Source organism: Pinus tabuliformis, chromosome 8 (assembly GCF_031772625.1).
Source record: "Pinus tabuliformis cultivar Carrire ecotype Pingquan chromosome 8, CPIR1, whole genome shotgun sequence".
Lineage (NCBI taxonomy): Eukaryota > Viridiplantae > Streptophyta > Pinopsida > Pinales > Pinaceae > Pinus > Pinus tabuliformis.
In genome coordinates, this window is record NC_142294.1 from 345,695,161 (window position 1) to 345,717,601 (window position 22,441).

A 22,441-nucleotide genomic window follows, 5' to 3' on the forward strand; every position below is an offset into this window, starting at 1 on the left:
ATGAGCTGAAGTCGACAGAAAGTGACCATGTCGAAGGAGGGTCATGATGTATCCCACATCATCGACACAAGACAAAGGGATGAAAATGATTTCAGATGATGCAGAGAATCAAGAGTAAGTGTAATTACAGAAGGACTGACTCTTGAAAATGTCGGCAACACGACTCCGGATTTTGGCAGCTTTTGGATCCATAGGATCGGTGGTCATGATGATGTGGCAGAGATCAAATGGCAAGCAAAAATGAGTGGGCTAACCCAGGAAAGTCAAATGAAAAGGAGGATATCCCAACCCGACATAAGTAGAAAGTGTCATGTTCAAGAGTGAGTTGCTGACACAACTAATATAATTTCCAAATTTGTACCCCAATTATTTTTTATCACAAGCTTGAAGGGGATAGCATATGCTTGCCCTGTAAGTTCATCCTTCGGATGAATCTGACCTAGTAAGTTTAATTAGCCCTAGGAAGGAGAAGCTCACGTTCATCATGGTGACAAATCTAATGTCGTTTAGTGTCTTAATGAGTCTGACAAAGGGATAACTCAGTATCTTTTCCATGTTTATAGAGTTTGAAAAAGACACGGAAAAGAAAACTCCATATGGTCCTTTTTCATACATTTGTGTCTCTTGAGCTAGAAAAGGTAGAAAACAATACTTGAGAGAATCGCTTGAACATTTCAGTCAAGGAGTACCTTTTTCGTAAATAGTGCATCCCAGCCCAAAAAAGGGTTACACGTATATTGGGTTAACGAGGTTTAACAACCTTTAACGAGTTCAAAACGACAAGAGCTCGGCAATATTTTCGTTTTTAAAGAGTCGCAAAAGAGCTTGAAAGCAGACCCCCCATTTTATTCTCTTTTACAAGTCAAAAAGGGAAAAATACTCGGCGATCTTTTCATTTCAGTTTTGCAAGTCGAGAAAATAGTTGAAACGTGACTCCAGTACCAACATCAACAAGCCGTCAGTTGTCGGTGCACAAAAAGGTAAATGCATTATCTAGTTATGAGGAAAAATAGGTAAAAAATACTCAAAAACCCTAATATTTCATGAAAAAATTAATAAAATGAGGCAAAAGTAATTATTTTTTACCATTTACCTTTTTACCTTTGTGTGAAGAGCTTTTTACCCACTTGTGCCCTAATTTTTCCAGAGCAGATTGCGGGAGATTTGGGAGGTCATTCGTCGAGCCGTCAGTTGCGGGTAAGAGCCAAGACCTTAAGCTCGATTTTGATACTTATTTCACCTATTTTTTCCATTTTTTGGATTTCATGGGGAGTTTTTGGCAAAATTTCTTGCCCTCAGTCAGCGCAATTTTCGGGCACGGAATCATGCCGATCGGGGGTTGCTAAGACTACCAACCGCACTGATGTTGTGAACAATTTTTTTTTCATATTTTTGCTCAATTTGATGGTTTTAATCCAAATTTTTCTAGCCAAAGATGATTATTGACTTGATTATATGGTTTTTGTAGGGGAAAAATCGTGAAAAATGGTGGATTGGAAAGAACGCGATCATGAGGATATTGATACTCAAGCAATGGCTAACCCAAATTGCTTGGATGCTTTGAGGAATTGTGGGCTCCTCAAATTCTTTCTTACACCAGGTCTTTGGACTCAACCCAAATTTTTGTGGTATCTAATCAGTTGTTGGGACGTGAATCAAGAAATTTTCATCATTGGTGACCAAGAGCTAGAGTTGGAAACTTCAAAAATTTATTTCATCATAGGACTGTCCTAGAGAGGGGAGCTAGTCAATCTGTATGGGTCGAGGCCGATTGGGGCAAGTGTGACCATGACACTTGCCAAACATTGCCTAGAAGATCTCAAATCAAAAAGTGGCAAGATTGATATTATGACAGTTCGGGATCTTGTGTTAAGATTCTTACTACTGACCATCAATAGACTGGCTGGGTCCCAAGCGCCGCATGAGACCAAAAAATCAAAGTTTCTATATGATATCGACTGCACGGCGCCCACTATCTTCAATTGGGCAGAAGCTATTAAAGTCAACATGAAGTTCCAGCTATCAAAAGCTAAGGCGGGAAACCTGAAGAAGTTTTGCTACGGGTCCGTGCTAGTGACCTTCTTCCTGGAGTGGGTTTCGTTGTTCCACTACTAGCTGGTTGAGGTGGAACCGTCGATGCCACGAGACCCACGGATGATCTATTGGAGTGAGTTGATGCCCAAGATTACTGGGGGAAAATAGATGTCCTATAAGCTCGCCTTTTTCTCGTGGCTACAATGATAGCTGATCGTAGTGGAGGATTGGCCTTACAGCGGTACCGACTTCCACGAAGGTCTGGATATGTCGCTCCTAGAGGGGGAGGATTATGATGATGGAGGTAAAAAACAAACAATTTTTAATTTTTAATGGTTTTTATTGTTTTTGAGATATATGTGTTCACAACATTTTTCTTTTATGAATGCAAATGTTGGACTAGAACGCCCTGTCGGGATGTCCCTGATTGCCAGGAAAGTTTCTCGACAGTTTGATGTTACTCCTTATCAAAAGGGAAGTGACAATGAGGAGGAGATTGCACAGAATCTCGAGGGTTTGACCCATGGGATCCCAAATTATGCCTGAATGAGTGATGTCCCACGCCAGTACCAGAGGCGTATAGTGGGGGTGTCAGATTAGATCCACCGACTGTTGACTCGCATAGTCCGAGCAGTTACATGCTATCATGAGCATCATGATGTTTAGTGCATAGGTCTAACATTCCACATTTTTTAGGCCTGTGAGCCACCGATGTATTTTGAACACACATATTATTTTTTGAGGTTTTGATGTATGACAAACATTACCGGCACACACACACACATATATATGTTGTACTTCCTTGCTTACTATGGTACAAATGTTTTTGTTTTTTGAGTTTTTACATGTTTCGCAAATGTCTACCCAGCATAAAATTAGCTAATGTATCTGTTAATGTATTCAAATGTATAGGAATATGATGATATGTAATGTAATCAAAATTTCTTTCTAGTAGACGAATACGTAGATACATTCTCAATATCTGAGGGTTTCTGATGGAATATTGCCCGTTAAGTTGAAGAACAACAAGTTGTGAATCAAGGTTGACAACCAATTCCCAAATGCCAAGAGCGATAGCTTTTGACAACAATTCAATAACCGTGCTATACTCAGCGATGTTATTAGTTGTTCGACCTAGACATATACCTTGAAGATCAATCAACTCACCATGGGGGTCATAAATGGCCCATGCCATGGATGATAGATTTCGGGTATTATGGAAAGCATCATCAGTGAAACCGATGTGAGGAGACACCAACATCTGCAAAGCAAGCAAAAACATAATAACCAGGAAAGCTGCTTGCAAAATAGCACACCAAAACACACTATACAAAAGTGAATAACACACTATTGTACAAAAGAAACCATGCAAGATGACATAAGCATAGTAATTTTAGAGAGAGTCCACGCTCGGACTTGGGTAATCAATCAACACAGATGAACACTGGAGTTTTATCGTTGACATGATGAATAAGCATCGAATCAACCAAATAATAGAGTAGAATTCATATAATGTTGTGCCCCCATGCCCCCTTAACGAGGGAGGGTTACAAGTTAGAAGATGACAACCCCATTGCAATATTGGGTGAATGGTAAAAACTTGGGGAGGGAGAAAAAAACTGAATCTATGAAGAGATAAAGGGGCCCTTAGTTGATAGATCTTGACAATGTCAGGAGAGACCGAAATGTCAATAGGGGTCAGAGAAGAGAAATTCTCAAGACACATAGACATCACTGTTAGGCTAGAACCAAGCCACGAGGATTGAGAAGATGCATCGAGAGATGTTCTCGAAACAAGACAATCAAAGGATACCAAAGGTGAAGCCGAAACAATTTCGACATAATTGACTTCGGCGGGACTTAACGGCATAACCTTTCCCCATGGATCAACAAGGTAAGGCAAAGGAATGATCCAAGGATCAGATTTGACCGAAACCATGTTGACAGAGGCAACATGAGGAGGTGGGAGCGTAAAAATACCCATCAAGGCAAGATCTTTAAAGAGTCCTGCCCCCACACTCTCATAAGGAGCATTGGTGTGCTTGACATATGGAACATTGCCATCTGAGGAGGAAGAGGAAAATAAGGACAGTTGGTCGACTATGAATGTCTTCCCTTGATGGGGAAAACAAATCACACGGAAAGGGGAGGAGGCTACAGCATGCATGGCATGGGTTCAACTCCATCCGAGTAGAAGATTGTAGTTAAGATTAGCATCAACAATCTCTACTTTGACATGTACCATCTTTCCCTCCAATGTAATGGCAAGGTTGGGAAGGACACTAAATGGTCGTGAATCGTGCCCGTCAAAAGATTCTAGAGCATTAGGGCACTGTTTCAGAGTAGGAGAACCAATTTCCTTCCAACAAGTGATAGACATGATGAAGGTAGAAGCACCTTCATCGATGATGGTCCTATGAATGATTTTCTCATTTATGATTACCTGAATGAGAAATGCAATTTGATGAGGTAAATGCGGAATGTGGTTTTCTAGGTCAAAACATATGAGATTAGAGTCAGTTGGATCAATACCCCCAATAGCTGACAGTAACGATTTCCGCTGAGAAGGACAACTTTGAAGGACCTCAAGAGCAGACATAGTTGATGGCGCTTGAGCCAAATCTTCAACAATGTTATAATGTTGAGCGGATCAAGCGTTGGGATTGTACGAGGACTTTCGAAGCACACCTCGAGAAGGTGGTCGAATGGCGGAATCAGGATTAGGTCGTTCTATATGGAGAGGACCAGAACAAGATGGGGTGGAAGAAGAAGGGGTACCTTCTTTTTCTTTCCCTACTGATGGGGTAGGAGTTTGATAATATTTTGACCTGGTAGCCACATTGATTGGGGTACTCATCATGAACACTTGTGAACCCGAGGAAGCGGATGACTGAGGTTGGTTTACCATTTGAGTCTGCTGGGATGGAAAGGGCTCTTTCAGGATAGTTGGGGTCCCTTTGAGCAAACAACTAACTTCAGACCATTTGGGACAATCCTTAGTATAGTGATCCTCCTCATAGATGAGGCATGGATACTTGGGTTTCCATTGGGAATCATCACCAGCAGATGAATTAGGAGGACCATGTTTGGGCTCATCAACTTCACCCTTGCCTTTGCCTTTCTTCTTACCTTTAGAGGATTTATCTATTGTGGTAGACTAGATAGCATGAACCTCCGAGGTTTTAATAGGGCCAGATGCACTGTGAGAGGAATCATTGGGAGCAGTGTTGGAACCGACTTTTGTTTAGAATAAGATTTTGCAAGGGTTTGAGTCACTACACCAATTACTCCATCAACTGGAGGGGTAGTCAGAGACTTAGATGTCTTCAAATCAAACGATGGTCTAAGTGCATCCGGTAACACATCATATAATGTGTCAGACTATGAATAGACAAGGTCTAGATACTAGGCACGTGCGATGGCTTGTTCCTCAGTGACGCATCCACCCATAGTAATGTCCTCAACAATTTTGTTGACAAATGATTTGGTGAAACACTTGGTCAACAATTGATTATAACTTTCAAACTTAATCAGACAACGCCTATGTCTCCATTCATGGATGTGATTGGAGATGTGATTCACGGTGCCTTTCTTGAGTGATGTTAATAGATGGGTGTCAGTTTCATAGCAAACCGACAACTGGAAATGTGTGAGAAAGGCCATGGTGAGAGTGTTAAAGTCATGATAAGTATTCCAAGGTAGCTCGATATACCATCTGGTTGTAGCCCCTATAAGAGTTCTTTGGAAAAGGCAAAGACGAATGGAGTCATCGACGTAAGAATTCGAGGAGCACTAGAGGTGACATTTCATCATGTGGGCTTGAGGATCCTCTTTCGCTTTTCCTTCAAACTTCGAACAATCGCTCGAAATCTTGGACGGAACTGGAGGCTAGTATGGCGAATGAACAATCGGGTCATTCATGAGTCTAGACACATCTGGAAATTCTAGTGTATCCAAGAATGGCAATTGAGTATTGAAAGGCATTTGAGGTCGATAAGGGGGCCCATCCTTGCTGGTAAGGATTTTGTCCCCAAAGTGGAGGATTTTGTCCATAAGGCATTTGATTTTTCCCCCAATGTAGGTTACCTTGCCCATAGGGAGGATTCTGACCTTGAAAGCCTTGAAACTGTCTGGCCAGAGGTTGTTGATAAGCAACATATAGATTAAAAGGTTGTTGAGCTTTCTGGCCTTGAACATATGGATTTTTCACCTGATGTCCTTGAGCATAAGTGTTTTGGACCTGCTGCCCCTAGACGAATGGGTTTTGGACCTGTTGCCCTTGGACGTAAGGATTCTGCACATGCTACCCTTCGTTATAAGGATTTTAGACTTGTTTTCCTTGGAAAAAAGGAGGTTGAACCTGTTGCCCTTGGACATAAGGATTTTGCACCTCTTGCTACAGGACTTGACCCTGGCCTTTCCCTTGCAAGGGTTGACCCTGTTGATATGAGTATAAGGGTTGTTGTTGCCTGGGTTGACCTTGTTGCTGCAAGGGTTGACCTTGCGGCTGTAAAGGATGTCCCTACGGCTGCAGAGGTTGACCTTGCGAAGGCATAGGCTAGGAGGATTATGGTGCATACTACATTTGCGGCTACATGGTTTGATGCAACTGTTGTGAGGGTTTCCCCTACGGTTGTTGTAGTTGTCCTTGCTGCAGCATCATCTGGCCTTGTTGCTGCATGGATGGCCCTCGCTGCAACAAAGGTTTCCCTTATTGCTGCATGGATTTTCCTTGCTTCTGCAAAGGTACTTGAACAGTTCTTGGAATGATAGCTTGAAAGTTCTCGAACTGTATCTGGCGCGGTGGACAGACCAGGCTAGACATAAGGTCCAGGCTGAGGGATGTATGATAGATTATCCATCACTTATGAACCATATGGAACATAAGGAGGTTGGTACTGACCTTGAGCCATATTGGGCTGCTGGTACTGGATGTGACTTGACCCATACATACCAACATTGGGTTGTTGGTACTGGACACGACTTGACCCAAATGGACCAACATTAGGTTGTCGGTATTGGACATTACTTGATCCAGCAGGACCAGCAGGATGTGAAATGGAACCCAAAGAGGGTTGGTTCATCCCAACCATCTGAGGTTGTGAGCCACTGATAGTGGTTGTGCCAGAAATCATAGAAACATTTAGAATCTGCCCCCCAGGTGGTGGGATAGCCTGTCCACTTACTGGAGAGATCGAAGAACTGACAGTGACATGACTCGAGATCGTCGGTTGAACCGGATGGGTTACTTGGACCGACGAAACAAGAGGATTGGGAATGGTGGGTTACACCAGGACTGGAGTAACTATAGAAATCACTGTCTGTTGGGAGATCAGGTTCTGAATGAATGGACCTGTGGTATGCATATTGCCAGATGCCCAAAGAGGGTTGTGATACAATGATGAGGTAGTAGGCATGCCTGAAACCAACTAAACTAAAGTCATGTAATTACGTGATAACTCATGATGAACATTGGTTGGAGTGCTTCCCATGTAAGGGAAACTTTTAGGAGGGAAAGGATATTATTGCTTCTCAAATGTGCGTGGAGTGGAAACCTCCAAGTGAATCGGAGAGGAGACTGAGATTTTGCCTTCTGATTCCATGGGTGAAAACAGACGATGATGGACTACTGAGTATGTTCGAGGGGATAATTCCAAAGGAATAACCGGCCGATCATAAGGACTGTACGGATGTTGCAGTGATATCACAACAGGATCGAGAAAAGGATTCGAAGGAAAAACAACCAGTCCAAGTGGACCTTCAGAAGTCGGAGGATTCTCGGGAGTCTGGATAGGGTTATCCGGAGATTCTGGGCCAATGTCAAAAAGTGACCCAGTATCTGAAGGGGGAGGATGAGATGACAAAGGTTGAATACTCAGAACAATTGCAACCTCAACAACTTGGTCCTCAAGCGACTGTGGCAATTTAGAAAAAGGCTCCTTAGGAAATCATTCAGACAGAGGAGAGGAAGAGGAACTAGGCAAACTAGTTGGCTCAACCACGATGATTTTGCCTCAAATAACGAAAAGAGAGATTGATTTCAAGGGTTTAAAATGTATTTAAAGGTATACTCACGATATAGTCTAAAAAGGACTAGCATGGATGTTATAAGATCGTGGGAAACAAATTTTTAAAACGCAAAAACAAACTAGTGCTCTTTCATGTTTTAAGAGTCGAGAAAGAGGCAAAGGTGACTCTATGACTTTTGGTTTGAAATGAGCTCGAAAGGACAAGCGCTCAGGTGATATTTTATATTTAAGGTGTCAAAAAGATCAAAATGACTAGTCATGATGATCTAGGTTAAAAGGGTTACCAGGTAAGCATGAATTGCATAATAACTCCCAGTGAACCGAGAAGTATGGGCAGGAAATCTCCCCGAATGCTATGTTCGGTGTATCACGTTTACAAGGCAGCGGACTTGGCTTCCTATGGATAAAGGATGGAAACCTAGTGGGGTCTCCCTTTATATACTCGATGGTACAGGGAGAACAAGTCTGTACTAGCGCTCTCTAGTGTCGAAGTGAACGACAGCTGCTAGGTTTTAAGACACTGGAACATGTATCTAGCCTAGACCTTTTAAAATGTGATCATTAGATTTCAAATGCGCCTTAGGCTAATTGAGTACAATTTAGAGTTTATCTTGAAATTATGTCTTGGTTTTCAGGCCTTATCGTTGTGACTCAAAAACACTTATATGCAGCTAAATGAGACAAGACCCTTTCAATTCGATTAATTGTCTACACTAATGACAGTATAAAACACACTCAAATGCAACAAAATAAAAAATGACTTTTTCAATATTTCGCCTTTTGAAAACAAAATGATTAAAAAACTCTTTCCAATTCCTAACTTTCCTATCAAATTCACTTCAAGCCTTTCACTAGTAAAGAGAATTCATTTCTTTTCTAATGCAAGTGACGATGCAACTCTAGCCTTCAATGATGCTAACTAATATAACATATTGATTCACCAAACTAGAATTATGTATTTTTTAATGAAATGATGAAATGAATCTTTCACAAATACTTCAATGAAATATTCCCAATACAATTAATCACAAGCAAACACAAAGCACAAAAGAGAATTCCTTTCAAGACTAATGAATCAAATACTGAACCAAAAAGAAGATGGGAAATGTGATCTATGCCCTAAAAGAGAGGCTCAAACACTAAACGAAACTTTTCAAACTTGTTAATGGAAATCAAATCAACAAACTTGATTCACCAAACTAGAATTATGTATTTTTTAATGAAATGATGAAATGAATCTTTCACAAATACTTCAATGAAATATTCCCAATACAATCAATCACAAGAAAACACAAAGCACAAAAGAGAATTCCTTTCAAAACTAATGAATCAAATACTGAACCAAAAAGAAGATGGGCAATGTGATCTATGCCCTAAAAGAGAGGCTCAAACACTAAATGAAGCTTTTCAAACTTGTTAAATGGAAATCAAATCAACACAAGGACTAATCAAACTAAATTCAAGGAGTAAATTTGACTATCGACTTGACTTTCTGAGCATGCAAAAAAGTGAATGGGTGATGACCTAGATGCCCTAGGGTTATACACCATCCAAAAACTCAAGAAACCAAGTGAAGAAAATGCAAATCAACCAATCATACAAACCAGGCTAAAAGAGATTTCCAGCCAGGGAGAACACGGTCAAAACAAGTTGAGAGATGGAAATCAGAAGGGCATGACACACTGGCTATGATCTAGGGTAAACCCTGATCTTCACCTACAGGTTTCAGTGCGACTGCCTAACTAACAACACACGCCAAAAGGGGGTCGGCGCAACTGTTTTGGAGAAACTTGCATTGATCGGTGTGACTGTCAAAAAAATAAACATGTTGACAGAGGATTCAAGGAAAAAATAAAAATTTCCAAAGGCTAAGACCAAACTTGCCACTGTAAATTTTAGGCTCAGAGCAATAAACCAGGCAAAGTAGATAACACTAAAGGGAAATGGTGATACTGCAAAAGTTCACACAAAACCATAAAAATACAATCAATCAAACAGAAGGATTGGCTCCCTAGTATGGTCGCCAATTTGTGGTGCAGGTAAATTCTCAGTGCGGACACAAATAATTCCTCTAGCCTGAGAGAGTGGGTATATCCACAAACAAACAATCTATGGAAAATCTCCTTAAGCTAGAATCAATTAAGAGGGCCTACCTCTTAGAACACTATTCCTCTTGGTGATGATCTTGCTTCCTCACTCCAGCTATCTTCTAGTTCCTTCCTTCGAATACCTGAAACAAGAAAACAACAACAAAAACAAATGTGATAGCATACAATATTTTATTCATCCTACTTAATAGGTCAAGGAACATTAAGCCATAAAGATGTAAAATTACACTTCATGTAGGAAATCAATCAATAGTTTCATTTATAAAAATCAGAAAGATATTACAACCGGTGCCTTGATGTTGTTGATCTCCTCTGACTTATCTGGGTTCCCACACTTCTGCTAACATTTCATGGATAGCCCCAACAATATAAGTTTTAAGGAATCTTTCCCTCTAGTCTCAAACCAAACCAAAATCATGCTATTCTCCCTCAAACATATACTAGAAAGCTACAAGCTATAGATGACTTGTTGATTATTCAAACTTGCTCCAAAACTCCTCTTGGGAAAAAGAGAGGTTTATATAGCTTGGATGGATGGGAGATGGTTCCTTTCAACATGGGAGAAGGTCTTATCTCTTGATGTTGTTCCATCCTAATAGGGGAAAGGAGCCCAAACTGACTTCCTCGGCTCTATCCAACCCAACCATCTACCATAATTCTGTTACAAAGCTTCTAGACATGGAAGCTTCAGCTCCTTATTTAAAAAACCTTTCAAAAGAGGATCGGTGCGACTAGAAAAGAGCTCAGTCACTCCAAACGGCATGAGGGTTAGTTTTAACCTCTGTAAATTAGCGCAAGGAGAAAACTGGTCAGTAGCATTGATCTTGTAAACTGGGATAGAAGGAATATTCTTGGGAAATGATGCAAAGGGGAATTATTCTACTCATGAAGAGGAACATACTAGGAGTTTCTTCATGAAGGGAAAGCATGTCAGGTATGCTGTAGAGGTCCTCCAGGATCGTAGATGGGGAGTACAAGGACATTGGTGTTTGCTTGATTTCTTTGAACGCTTTCTGTCGTTCACATGCATACTAGCTTGTACTAGCACCATTTCAGTTTTCATTAGCATCTCACTGTTGTCGCATGCATGAAAGTGTTTTGCATGAACAATTGTCAAGTTGGCGACTCGCTTCACCCACATTCATGTTGTTTTGTTTTCTGAATCTTTCATTCATTGTTTACATGCAAGATCATTTGCTTCTGCTTACACTTAGTATCACCATGCATTCACTTTCACATTTGATTTCAATTGCCTATTGGTGGGTATGTGTAGCCTTGGCCTAGACTCTACCTCACCAATACATAATTGTGCAATCCTGAGAGGGGAGGCTGTGTCTTCCTCTTAGGAAATGCACATTTCTACCCAGGAGCTATCCTCCAGTCTTGCATTGTGCAATTTTGAGGGGCAGTGACTGTTGGCTCAGAAAATTTCGCAATGCAGTCACTGAGCCTGCAACCATTGCCAGCTGAGATTGCGCATTGTGTGATTCTAGTAGCCAGCAGTCAACCTGGATTGCACATTGTGCAATTCCAGCAGCCAGGTAGCCTAGATTGCTTTTGCACAAGTCTGGCAGTCAGTCTCCCAGCCTCCCAGAAGAAATTTCTCAATCCTTTTGATGAGCCTCATCATTGGGTAACTATATGGACCTTAATTCCCCTCCTAGCTTAGTCAAATCAACTCTTCTCACAATTTATTACATGTTTTGATTATATTTTGTTTAATGAGATGAGTCAAAGTGAGATATTATGCCTAGTGGACTAATGGGCATTGAATGCAGGTTTGTGACAGGAAATCAGGGAATTTTGGAAATATTAAAGGTTGAAACTCGAATGGGACAGTGAAGAAATATTGTAGGAGTTAAATCCTCCTCATTTAATCCTCACTCATTCAAATATTCCTCCATCAATCACACTAGCTTGGAGTACAAGCAACCAAGTCATGCAGATCAAAAGGCAGCTGAGCAAGTGATAGTCAAAGAGTTAGTTCATCTTGAGTTTGGGAGCCAAGCCTCACTATATTTAAGGAAGTCATTGGAGACTTCAATTGTATAAATAAAGAGGCCTAGAACCTCATTAGGATTTGAATTTTTGTTGTACAAAGACTAGTTATTTTTGAGCTCCATACTTGTGGAAGACATTGCTATGTAATTTTCTGTTTTGATAATGAGAATGAGCTTTTTCTTGATCCAACACTGAGTTAACTTAGAGGGCTGAAGCTCTTGGGTTAGGGCCCAACCCTATCAAAAAAGGCTCCTCTTCTTGTATCTGTATGCTTAGATTAATTTCATAAATTCATGGTTAAATTGTCCTTAGAAGTATTTCATTACAAGTAGTGTAGATTTGATTAGTTTGCTTCCATTTGTGCTTTACTTCAGTAGTAGGTTAGAAGGGATAAAAGGAGCATCAAAAAGTTGTCAGTAGGATTCTTTGCCTCACCTCTTCCTTCAGGGATCATTATTTGAGGAAAGGACCCCTATGCAGCCCCAAAAAGACAGAATTCCACTTTCTCATAGAATTTAGAGTTTATTGTATTTGAATCGGCATGTGATCAGTTTGCAAGTGTAGGATTTAATTATCATTTCTTCCATCTTCAGTCTTGTTGTTGATATCATCAATGATTTCATCTTATTCTACAAATTTTACTCATGCATGAAGTAGACAGCTAGCTCATTAAACTCTGTTTTTCTAGCTTATTGAAATTCTTCTTGTTTACATGATTTTTGGGCAAATATCATCGTTTGATGTAGTGCAGGTGTTTCAGAAGTAGAGAGAGATCTCATAGCAACCAACCTCCTTCCAACTTCATCCATCCATGATCATTCCTCACTTTCACTAAGACCCTCACCAATTTCATCATTTTTCATGGAAACTCCTCCAAGCATGTTGAGAAAATCCAACCATCTCCCAAACTTGGTTTTGAGTTCTGAATGATCCTAGGCATTTCCTCACTCCATTCCACCCACCAACCACCTTCCCTAAGCCTTCCATTACCTTCAGCACCTATTGTTTTTCTCTCGACTGTATCCTGTAGAAATACACGGAATCCTGTAGGTTTTTAGAACATCCAATAGGTTTTCTTGTAGTGGCCTGTTTTGAGGCCGAATTGAGGGAAAACCTCTAGGAAGCCACAAAAGGTCACCTAAGGGTCTCCAAAACCTTCTAACCATCCACCGGCATCCCTAAGCCACCTCCCACATCACCAAAAGAGATTATCTTTCACACCTCTCCATAAAAGGAAAATAGACAAAAAGAAAAAAACAGATTTGTTGTAGCCATTTACATGCACAGTAGTAGGATGTTGATGCTTTGAATTTACATGCTTAAAATAGTTGAATTTCATACATGTTAATCTAGCATTCTTTCTGAAACATAGTCTCTTAGAATTTAGGTAGGAAATGGTGTGTTTTAGCATTGGATTTAAGTCTTTTTCCTTACTGCAGCAGACCAGATTTCTCTTAGAGTAGGTTTCTCTTTCCCTCAACAGTAATCAAGCTTCTTTTGAATCCATAGAAGTCTAGCTTGACAAACCCTAGTGGTATCTCGCCCACTGAACAGTGAAAAAAGGCAGAACCATCACATTTACTTGTGTATACAGCACTGTCACCTCCAAGTTTGTACGAACCTCAGGTTGATAAAGTAAAGTTGGTAGCCCTAGGAGTTGCAACATTTTTGCTACAATACTGGTGCTCATCACGTTTTGGCGCCATTTCCAAGGAGGTGTCTGAGTAATATGTGATTACTACTTTCTTTCTTCCATTTCTTGTTTATGATATGCTACTAGTAGTTTCATTTCTACAAGACTAACTTAGTTGTTTTCTTTTCCATTCCGCATTCTTTGCTTTCCTTTCCATTACGAAAGTAAGATTTCATGCAATTAGTTAGTTTCCATTTAGTCAGTTAATTTTCATTCAGTCTGCAATTTCAGTTCTGAAATCACTTTCAAAGTTTGAAAAAAACTCAAAACGAAACGAAAACATTTTTTTCATGCCTCGTAGGAATAGGGATAACTTAGGAAAAAATTTTCCAAACACCCCCACTGCTTCAAACAACCAAGCTTCCCTCTTCTTCAGTGGTTGTGAATTGGAGGAACCCTTAAGTGAGCAACCTGAAATATTTGAAGAACCTACAAGGGAAGAATAAGAAGAAGAACCCATTCCTACCGATCCAATGGCTGATAATAGAAATGAAAGAGGAAATAGAGAAAGATTTGAGGGTGCCTTCCTCATCAGGGAAACCAGTGGGATACTAATATGAAGAATATAAGCCCCTCTGCCCTTCCTCATTTCCATGGCCTGACCTCAGAACATCCAAACACTTTCTTATTTGAATTTGTTGCCATATTTCAAACCTATGACTACACCAATGATGAGCAGAAGTTGAAACTATTTCCATCCACTCTTAAGGATGCATCTTTACACTGGTTCATGGGTATACCTGGGGATAACATCACAACTTGGGCTCAGATGCAGCAAGCCTTCAACAACAAGTATCGAGACTACTGTAGGTCTAAATGTAGAAATTTTGAATAATATGACACTTATTCATAGAGATTATCCTGATTATACACTATTGCGGAATACATGCACAATACATAACCTCCTCTACGTTGATCATCAATTTTGCGGAATTAAAAACAATGAAACATCAATCGCATGCGCACATTAACACAGTATGTAACCCAAGGAAAGCATACAGCTGAAAACCCCACACTATCTTTATATTATATTGATTGAGAACATGTAACAATACATAGTACAATACTCCTCACAAGTACTCAGTACTATCTCCACCTGTTACACACAAACTAGCTCAGATCTGATGCCTCAAATCTCCTCCACTGTTTTCCTGCCTCCACTGCGCAATCCTACATGAGAATAATGATGAATGGCTGATCCAAACTCGTATTTCCTTGGCTGAACCACGCAGTCCTCATTGGCATTACTCAATCCCAGTGATTGTGCAAGATCTCATGCACAACTATAGTCACAACTGATAGCAATCTCAACCTCTAACACCTGTATCCACTAAACTGTACATGCACTGAGTTAACTAATGTATTCTTTAGTTGCTTTATGAGTTAATAATTAGTGAATTAGTTTAACAATTAATTCACATCACTCATCACTAGTGTATTCTGCAGTTAGACTAAATACAACTAGTTTAACCAAGTCAAACTGAACACAACTCCATCAACTCCACAATCAACTCCACCAAACTCAACCACATGCATTCTAACTGAAGTCCTGCATGAAATAGCTCAACTGACACACAAGAAAAACGTATTTCCTTCTGACAGTTGCATGTGCCACATCCGTAGCTCAAACTGAAGTGCTCCAAGAGGATAAGGTAATGTTTATAGTCCAAATATTATTAAGAGCTAATAATATTCGACTATTCTATTTTTAGCCTGGCAGTCTAAAAATAGAAATCGCCCATATGTCTAAAAATAGAAGTCCATATATTTTTACCAACATGACCAATCATCCACAAATAGCATCCTGCAACTCATAGACCATGATCCATATGTCTAAAAATAGGCATAGTCTAAAAATAGACTTTGCGCCAAAAATAGCCTGCGAGCCCACTTAGTGAAGGCGACTCCTTTCCACTAAGCTCCATCATCTTGTTGCATTTTCAACACTCCCTCTCAACAAGATATGGATTATCTGCAACCCCTATCGTGCAACTCTGGAATGTTCTGCATGCAACACATTTGCCCGGTCCACTTGCTCCAACAACACTTGGAACAAAAACACTCCCAACTGACCACTCTGTTGGGATAGGAACATACTCTGATGCTGAAGCTCTACCTGCTGTTGACAAGTTCTCCCTCTCTGACATATGCAATACTGCAACATCTCCATGCATCTCGCACCATTGCACACCTCTCTGTGCCACCTAGCACTGTGCAAAACACTTGTGCCTCTCGCATTGCTGCAGCCTGCTAGCTATGCATTGTCCTGGGATTCCCTACACTATCTCTCTCTCTGCCACTCCATCCACATATTTCTCTACCCAATCAGTCAGTTCCTGCTACTCCACATTGGGGCTCTCGTAGCAAGGTCTCATCCAAGAGGTTGGGTACCTCAAGGATCTTGCCCCTCCTCCTTGGGACGATCAATCCACATCACCCCACCTCCTACCTGGAGGTATGGCTGCATGCGATCCCTCTGCCCACCTGGCTCGAAGTTTCCCCCTACTGGAGGTCTCTGCATGAGTAGATGTCTCTACTCGATCTCCTCTCAGCTTCCCTTGTTGTGGCTGCTCCACAACCTCCTTAAGCTGTTGTACCAATCGTGGCTCCTCCACATTCGTCTGAGACTTCTTCTGGCTCTAAATGTTGAGAGGTAATATACGCTCCCTCTCAACCACCAAGTCTCCATCAGTTGCCTTGCTTCTCAAGGCTTTGCATGCATCTTGAACCTCAAGAGCATACAGGTTCTTGACCCGTGAACCAATCTACTTCACCTGTCTAGTGATGATGTGTCTAAGGAAAACCTTTCCCTTACTGAAGACTACATCATACCCTCTGTCTTCCAGCATCGCGATCGACACCAAGTTTCTCTTCAGTCCTGGTACATACTTGACATTACTCAAGGTAAGGCGAGCTCCATGCTCCCTCTGAAAAACAATCGTGCCTACACCTGAGACACTATACTTCTCATCATTACCCATCGCTATGAGTATCTGTAGATCTTTCTCCTCCAAAGTACTGAACAAGCTCTTGTCACCGGTCATGTGGAAAGAAGCTCCACTATCAAGAAACCAACCACTTCCCACCATGGATGAAACCATGCATGTGAAGAGTGTGAAATCCAACTCAAACTGCGAAGCAAGTGCCTCACCTTCACATCCTTCCCCAGATCCCTTCTTGGACTTCTTCTTTGGGAAATTAGTAGCATAATGGCCCAACTCATGACAACGAAAGCATCTCACCTTCGACTTGTCCACCTTCTTCCCATCATTGGAAGAACTAGATTCGGAAAGAGAACCCTTCACCTTCCCCTTCTTTGCCTTACTCACTAAGGCACAGTTCTCCTCATCATGCATGCATGAAGAACTGTCTCTGGTGCTCCGTCTGATCTCCTCCTGCACAAGATCTGACCAAAGTCTCTCCCATCCTGGCAATTTCTCCCGACCATTGACAGAGTCCTGATAGGAATTCCAACTCTTCGGAAGACCAAGGAGAAACAAGCTCACCAAGTCCTTATCATTAGCAGTTACCCCCACATTTCCCAGCTCATCCCGGCACTGGGTGAACTTCGTGAGATACTTGGGCATACTGTCTCCATTCTCACACTTAATGTTTCTGAGTTTATCCTTGAGCGCCAACTTCCTCTAGTCGCTCTTGCTTTGGAATATATCTATCAACGCTTTCCACATCAAGTATGGAGAAGCCTTTCCATGCAGGCTGGACACAATGTGATCCTTCACGCCCTCCAATAGAATCCTTCGACACTTTTCCGTCTTCTTTTGCCAAGCATCAACTTGCGCAGTATCAGTAGGCTTTGGGACCTCAGCCTATATGAACTCCTTCAGCCCATTATCATCTAACACCACCTCCATCCTGTCTTTCCATGCAATATAATTTGAGCTGCCCTCAAGAGCATACTCCAATCGCAATCCGTTGAAAGACATTTCAACTTTGACACCAAGAAAACACTGCTGCAAATTCGAATTCTACCAGCTCAAAACTCAACCGCTTCTGATCTAAAATTCATGAGAACAAAGTATTTCTCGTATAGAGATTGACTGTATGGGATTTTACTGGATATCTTACCTTCCAAAGGAAGGATGAATCCAAAGGCTACCTGGCCCAATTACAGACTCTGCCTGAAGAAATAAAATGTAAACACTTTCTGAATAATAGATTTGATGATCAACTGCTCTGATACCATGTAGAAATTTTGAATAATATGACACTTGTTCACAGAGATTATCCCGATTATACACTATTGCAGAATACATGCACAATACATAACCTCCTCTACGTTGATCATCAATTTTGCAGAATTAAAAACAATGAAACATCAATCGCATGCGCACATTAACACAGTATGTAACTCGGGGAAAGCATACAGCTGAAAACCCCACACTATCTATATATTATATTGATTGAGAACATGTAACAATACATAGTACAATACTCCTCACAAGCACTCAGTACTATCTCCACCTGTTACACACAAACTAGCTCAGATCTGATGCCTCAAATCTCCTCCACTGTTTGCCTGCCTCCACTGCACAATACTGCATGAGAATAATGATGAATGGCTGATCCAAACTCGTATTTTCTTGGATGAACCATGCAATCCTCATTGGCATTACTCAATCCCACTGATTGTGCAAGATCTCATGCACAACTATAGTCACAACTGATAGCAATCTCAACCTCTAACACCTGTCTCCACTGAACTGTACATGCACTGAGTTAACTGATGTATTCTTTAGTTGCTTTATGAGTTAATAATTATTGAATTAGTTTAACAATTAATTCACATCACTCATCACTAGTGTATTCTACAGTTAGACTAAATACAACTAGTTTAACCAAGTCAAACTGAACACAACTCCATCAATTCCACCAAACTCAACCACATGAGTTCTAACTAAAGTCCTGCATGCAATAGCTCAACTGACCCACAAGAAAAGCGTATTTCCTTCTGACAGTTGCATGTGCCACATCCGTAGCTCGAACTGAAGTGCTCCAAGAGGATAAGATAATGTTTATAGTCCAAATATTATTAAGAGCTAATAATATTCGACTGTTCTATTTTTAGCCTAGTGGTCTAAAAATAGAAACCGCCCATATGTCTAAAAATAGAAGTCCATATATTTTTACTAACATGACCAATCATCCACAAATAGCATCCTGCAACTCATAGACCATGATCCATATGTCTAAAAATAGACTTTGCGCCAAAAATAGCCTGCGGGCTCACTTAGTGAAGGCGACTCCTTTCCGCTAAGCTCCATCATCTTGTTGCATTTTCAACACTAAAGACACTAAAGAGGAAATTTTTAGGATGACCTTAGGGCATGATGAATCCCTAGATGATTATGAAGAAAGATTCCAGCTTAGCTACAAAAGGACCTGGTGCACACTTGAACCTGAGTCACTAAAGTTAGTCTTGCTTAGAGGAGTAAGGGAAGATCTTTTGGATACCCTAAACTTGTTAGTAGGAGGGGACATCTACTAGTTACCCTATGAGGATATCAATACTGTCTTTGGAAACCACTATAGGGAAGCTAGGAAAAAGGGTAGGGGTAGTCAACCTATGGCCAATCCATCCTCTTCCAATACATCCATCAAGGATGAAATTGGAAACATGCTGTAGGATTTCAAGAGTGAGATTTTGCAAACTCTTGCCCTACAGATGGACACTATGCACATTAAGAGAAAACAGGAGGAAGCAGAGAAAGCCTTAGAAATTTTCTGTAGGAAAGTTCCTTAGACAGAACACCAAAGGACACCGCTCGCAAATGGATCACAGATCAATACACCAGTATTATTGACGTGGTTAAAATCCTGAAAGAGGGAAACAGTCCACGGCCTGAGCCAACGTGGCCACTTCAGGCAATTTATTAATAAAAGAATGAAAATTTACATAAGCTTATCTCATGAACGATTACCCTACAAATGAACCTCCATGCTCTTTAAATAGAGATCATGGACCAATCGGGTGTTAAGCCACAAATCAAGTGTTGGTAATACCGAGGAGAGAATGAACAGTCAGATCACTTCATGTCTAGAACATATCGTGACCGTCAGATTGTAAGTTACAAATGTACATAGTAAAGAAACACACTTTACATAACTCTACACTAGACCAAGTTATACTTAACTATTTCCTATGTGTTGGAATATCCTAACATCCCCCCTTAAGAACAACTTGGGATAGGATTGAAGGATGTAAAAATATGACACAATAAGAGAAGGAAAGAGGCATTAGAGCCTATCCCCCCTTAGTGACAAATTCCTGAACGCCAACCATAAATCAAAGTTTAATAAACTTCGCCTATGTGAGAGCCTTTGTAAAGATGTCTGCAACTTGATCATCGGTTGAACAATATTGCACTTCAATAACATGGTCATGAATGAGCTTTCTGATGAAGTTCATGTGTATTTCAATGTGTTTGTTGCACTCATGTTGGACTGGATCTTTGCATAGTTGAATGGCACTTCAATTATTACACCAAAGTGTAGTTGGATGTTGCTGCTGAAAGCCAAAATTTGACGGGATCTGACGAAGCCACAGGGCTTCCTTACTAGCTTCAATGGTGCCACGATACTCTGATTCTACTGAAGAAAGAGAAACAACACTTTGTTTCTTGCAAGCCCGTGTAATAGGTCCAGAACCAAGAGTGAAGACATAACCTATAGTAGACTTCCGATCATCAGGGTCACCAACCCAATCGGAATCAGTGAAACCAAACAATAGAGGAGATGTTTCTACACTCTAATGAATCCCAAACTGAACTATACCTCGAACATAACAAAGTATTCTTTTAGCTGATTTCCAATGAATTTCATGTGGGTTTTGCATAAACCGAGCAATAAGTCCAACAACAAAGGAAAGGTAAGGACGGGTATGGGTTAGATACAAAAGTTTTCGTACAAGTTGACAGTATAAGGTAGCATCAACTTCAGGGGAAGTACAAGTGACTGAAATTTTGACTCCAGACTGAGAGGGAGAAGGGGTTGGCTTACAGTCTTCCATGTGAAAGTGGCGTAGAAGATCACAAGAATACTTGTACTGGGAAAGAGAAATACCCTCCTTGGATTGCAAGACTTGAAGACCAAGAAAATAATGCAAGTGTCCTAAGTCTGTCATTTCAAACTTCTTTTTAAGGCTGGAATTTACATGGTTTATAAGGTTGGGATCACTACCAGTAAGGATAAGATCATCAACATAAACAACAATAATGGTAAGAGACTTACCCACTTTCTTGGTGTACATAGTATTGTCAGAATGACACCTAGAAAATCTAGTATCTAAAAGAAAGCTATCCATTTTGGCATACCAAGCCCGAGGGGATTTCTTGAGACCATAAAGGGATTTCTTAAGTCGACATACAAGGCTGAAGTCTGTTTGTATAAATCTAGTAGTTTTTCCATATAGATTTCTTCATGCAATTCCCCATGCAAGAAGGCAGATTTAACATCCATCTGATGGACTTCCCATTTAAAAGAGGCAGCAAGGAAAGAACAAGGCGGATAGAGTTCATTTTGGCAATAAGGTAGCAGGTTTCAGTATAGTCAATGCCTTCAACTTGTGAAAATCCCTTAGCAAAATGACAAGCTTTATGTTTATCAACTTTTCCATCTGGTCCATACTTGGTTCTGTAAACCCATTTGCATCTAACAAGTTTTCCACCCTTTGGAAGAGGAACAAGATCCCATGTATCATTTGCCAATAGTGAACGATATTCTTCATTCATAGCTACGTCCCAATCTGGATGGCTAGAAACATCTAAAAAGGTGTCAGGATCATAATTCGTTGGAGCTTGAGCCAGTATAGAAGAGGCTCTATCAAACTAACAATGAGTGAGACGTTGATTCGTAGGATCGCCTGCAAGAGCATCTACTGCATCTCGAGTAGCGCGGACCCATTTTGGAAGCTAGGGAGCTGAAGGAGGATCTTGAGAAGGTGGGGGGGGGATTATCATCCTCGTTGTCATCATCTGAAGAAGAAATATATTCAGAAGTAGAAGGGATAGAAAGAGGTGGCACATCTGCCGAACTAAGTTCGTAGGCCGATATATTTTCAACAAACTTTATATCTCTTCTAATGATAACATTTTTGGACTTAAGTGGAATAATTCTATATCCTTTGACATCTTCAGAATATCCAACAAAAATACATTTTTCACTCTTAGGTTCTAAGGATTTATGTTTCTCATCTGGAATATGGGCCCATGCTTCACTTCCAAAAACACGAAAGTGACTGACATCTGGTTTAATTGAGCTCCATGCTTCTTTTGGAGTGATATTCTTTAAAACCTTAGTAGGAGTGTGATTTACTATGTAATTTTCACAGTTAATTGCTTATGCCCAAAAATTAAAACTAATTCCTTTAGATTGAAGCATACAATTAACCATTTCTTTTAAGGTGTGATTCTTCCTTTCAGCTACACCATTTTGTTGTGGAGTATATGGAACAATATGCTGCATTTGAATTCCATGCTCAGTGCAAAAGTTGATGAATTTTTTGTTAACATATTCTCTACCATTATCAGATCTTAGCTTAAGAATTTGATGTCCAGATT